The sequence below is a fragment of the Belonocnema kinseyi genome, chromosome 4 (genome assembly GCF_010883055.1).
Source record: "Belonocnema kinseyi isolate 2016_QV_RU_SX_M_011 chromosome 4, B_treatae_v1, whole genome shotgun sequence".
Taxonomy (NCBI): Eukaryota; Metazoa; Arthropoda; class Insecta; order Hymenoptera; family Cynipidae; genus Belonocnema; species Belonocnema kinseyi.
In genome coordinates, this window is record NC_046660.1 from 102250071 (window position 1) to 102254776 (window position 4706).

Consider the following 4706-nt stretch of genomic DNA (forward strand, 5'->3'; position numbering starts at 1 on the left):
TCATTAACAAAGATTCGTTTTTATGACAGTCAGAATGATCCTTTTTGTTAGGACAGATATATACTCGAAGTTATAAACCGCTCATGTCATGGACGCGTATTCAGAAGTTGTTCCTGAGGTCACAACTTCTAAGTTATGAAAGCACTTTGAAAAAAATAATTTTACAGATCGCAATTCATGTAATAGTGTAGTGGTTAAGACAATTTACTTGCGTGCTTAGGATTATGCATCAATGATTTTCTGTGAACATTACCAAAAAATGACTTTATTCCTCATCATCTAGTTAGTATTTTTGGGCCCTAATTGGGTGCTGGTTAACTGGACATACCGAAAAATGTACTAAGCATCTCAACTAAATATTTTTTTGTACTTTTCAGAAAAGAGACAAGGTGTTTTAAATGATCGAAAATAAAAAGTGAACATAAGGAATAAATTTTTTCTCCTCATCTATTTAATTATTTTAAGTCTTATTCGATTGCTGCCTAGCCTATCAGAACCAATATATATTTTAAGTGCTGAATCCTGATTTTTTTGTATATTCCCAAAAAATCCGGGGTGTTTCAAAGTTTTATCTCACGCGTTGCGCTCAATAATGTAATTGCCTCACGCTACGCGCTCGGTCTTTGTGCACAGACACTTTTAAACTAAAGGCGAAAGCAGCGACAACAGGAATTTTGTGATTGTGCATTCTCTTTTGTTAAAGCTTCTTCGGCTTTAACGAACACATGCACGTTACGTATCTCGTGCTTCGCAATCGAGTTCATCCCCGAAAATTGTATATCATTGCCATAAATATATATTATTATAATTCCTAAGATGCATTGGGTTTAAAATAGATGTAATTGCATTTTATCGTTGAACAAATGCGTATTATTTAAAAAAAATGTTGTTATTAAAAGTTTTATGGCAACTTGTCGTTTTTCCATAAACTGAATTTGCTCATTTCCAATGTTATTTTTATGATTTAAACTGTACACATACGGTCTACTGAGCAGCCTTAACGTTTTTTAACTTCTAAATTATGTCCCTAACCTCAGTGACCCAGATTTTTTCAATTGAATTTTCTACCGCATCGTGTTCTATATCGCAATTGTGGTGTCCTATTGCTTCATCTCCCAATACTTGACTAAAAGAGTCTCTCAAGGCGTCTATATCTCTATATCTCTCTATCTATGGTCTATATCACTCAAAGCAGATATATATTGAAAATGCATTTATATATTTGCAAATTTTCAAAATACTGTGTAACTGTTGAATGACAAAATGTAATTTTGGAATTTTTCATTATTTTTTATGTTTACAATATTTGAATTTTCGATTTTTCAAGAAAATTCAAAATAGTTGTTATTTGGCTTAAAATGTTCATATTCGAGTGTTTTTGGAATTTCTATAACTCTGGTAATTTTTGGTTTTATGAAAAAAGTCATCAGGATAAATTGTTCGACTTTTTGAATACTACGAACATCCGTACAGAGAATTTTTGAATCTTGAAAAAAAGTTCCAAAAATATTCAAGATGCGCTCAGTTTTAGAATTTTTATCCAAAATGACCGGCTAGCGAACTTGATCTTTAGTTGAAGACACTAAATGAGTGTACTGAAGGCTACTTTAATAGATTGATTTTTTTCAACCGTAACCGTGCTCGCAGCCACATAGGCATACATACATACATACAGATAGGCAGACACATTCGTAAAAACCAGTTTTTCGAATTTAGGGGGTCTCAAAACGTTTGATATTCAACAAAAACAGTGAGGTGAAAATTTACACAAATCTAAATTCCGCCTGTGATGCGAATGTAAAAATGAATTCAAATGTCATGGATTGGACCTTAAATATCGCAATAAGTTCAACAGTTAGAAAAGCTTAGAGGAAAAACGTATATTTTTTAGAGAATAATCCTAAAATTTCAAATAATCATAACACGGAGAAGATGTTTTTCTAAAAATAGGAAAATAAGTTTGGTTTTAATTCCTCTAAAATGCAAAATTATAAAGAGGTAACTCATTGTATGATTTGAACGTTCATTCGAAAATGCACCGAACGTGGTGTAATGTTGATTTGGTTATGTTAGTTTATTTTTACTAATTAAAAATGAAAATATTTTGTAAGGGCATGTATCAGGTTACATACATACCTTCGTCAATACTTTCTTTGTATGTGACCTAAGGCCTATACAAAACGAGATATTTGAGTTGAAAATTAAATTTCTTACTAATATGATGAGTCATCATCAAAATTGCAACGTGGAAACAGATTTGATCTCAAATCATAAAAGTAAATGGCGCATATTTCTTTCTGGAAATTTAGTTCATTAAGGCTATGTAAAATATTTATTTGGTTTCAAAAGAAAAATTTTTCAGAACGAATTATATCAACACAAAATGAGATATATCGAGCTGAGGAGTTGAAAAATAAAACAAAGGCACTAAGGAACGTTTATATAGTCTTACATTTTTAGAATTGCAAAAAAATGTATAGCTGATTTATTTTCATATATCAAATCATTTTCTAAAGTTTCAGCGAAAAATATTATTCTTATTCGTGAACACAAAAATGTAATTGTTGATAGTATCCTAATTCGAATATTCTTTAATGGGGTAGTAGAAAACAAATTTTAGAATTTGAAATCCATACAACACATTCTGAGAGATAATTCCTATTTAATTCACCCATGCTTTTGGAAAAAATTCTTAACAGCTGTGTAAAGAAGAGCAGAATTTTTTTTAGGTACGTTAGAACATTCAAATGACAAAAATGCTTCATAAAAAAATTGTCAGGAGCCAGTAATCAAAATTAGAAATACAGCGAATTTAAAAAACTTGGATTTCATTACATTATTTTTATAACTTGTGGCATATAAATACAGTAGAAAAAAATTGACAAGGCCCAGTAATTTAAATTGGAAATATCCCGAATTTAAAAAAAAAGATTATGGTATTTTCATAAAATTATCTTTATAACCTGCAATAGAAAAAATGTTCTGACTAAATGTGAACTTTTTTAAGATATAAATATGATTTAAAAAATATATTTAATATTTAATTCCAAATGTTCCGAATTATCTGTATTCACAGTTTCGATTCGTCGATTTTGTCTCTCATGTTCAATTATTAGATTATTGTGTAGAGTGTTTGAATATTTATTCGAAAAGGAGATATAATGTTAATTTGAAACGCACAATGTGCAATTTTATCACTGTAAGATCTTTGTCCTTTATTACATTTGACGAAAATGATCAGTAGATATGACAATGAATAATATGATTTAAAAAATTGAGTTGGGAAATTAACCATTTCTTTCAAAATATTACATGATTAGCTTAGGAGTAATTCCAAGTAGGTTTTGAGCGCCACTTTTTTGCAGATTACTTCATCATCTGAGGATTCTTTTATAATTGAACAAGTGATTTTCTCGAGCATCGGAGAGAGTATCTTTCTTGATTTTTTACTCTGTGCACTCAAGCATCATTAGGTTCGATTTTCTGTAATTAAATCAACGTAATTCAAAAGCGCACCCTCCTACGAAAAGAGATCGACATTTTAATCACGTATTAGACCTCGGCTGGAAACTTTTAATTATGCCAGAAGTCCGCATTGGAGCTGCTGCGCTGTCTGGTAAAAGCATATGCATGTGTTAGACTTTTACATGTGTGCTGCAGGGCGCTTGTAAGTCATCTGAAATGCGATTCAAAGGAAAGAGCAAGCACGCTTTTTAAATGAATTATGAGCATAATTTCAATTTTAAATTTTAATCTGAAAGTTAATATAAAAAATTGATAAGATTTTCTTTTCTCGCAGAAGTGTATGAAAATTAATATAAGCAAAATTATATAAATATTTTTGAATATTTCAAATACTTTAATTAATTTTGACATATTCTCAGGTACGTGAAGTACTTTAATTCAAATAGCTGCCAAAGTCAATCGGATTAGTCGATGCGGTACATCTAAAATAGGTTCCAATTCTCAAAAAGGTATGCAACTTAGTGTATTTGTTCTTTTTCAACCTAAAAAAGTGTCAGGGTAGTGTGCCAAACTTTTGTTGAAGTTTTGTTTTAAAAAAAGAACTTTCTTTAAAGTTCGGTATTTGTCCCTGTAATTGAAATAATTTTTTTGTTATTACTATTATCAAGAGTTTTTTACATGTTCCAAATTCGGAAAGAAATGAGAGAAAAATTGACAAAACACAAATAAAATGTTTTTTTTTCTCTTTGAAGAGACCTACAAAAGGTTCCTGGTTTTCCTTTCAGAATTTGAAACATCTGAGCAAATTTTGTGAAGCCAAAATATCTAGGAAAGTCAACAATTCAGTATAGAAAAAATTTAATAATAAATATGGTTTATTTGATAAATTATACACAAATTTATCATTCACTGTATTAATCATGAATTATGTATTATAAGAATTCGAAAATTTTATAACTATAATGTGGATTTTATTCAAGAATTAAGTCGATTAACATAATCAGGATCTTATTTTTCTAAAGTAACGATGAAGAGTCATTAGACTATTATAGAGAACGATTATTTATTAGTATATTAGTATTAGTGTAAAGATGATAATTGACATTTAAAAAAAAGATAGAACTTGTTTTTAAATTTGTATACAATTCCAACCATTGGGTCCGAAGTCATATCATTTTTGTGCATTTCTTACTACTCACAAAAATCCACGAGCTGTTTTAATTTTGTATGAGATTAATATG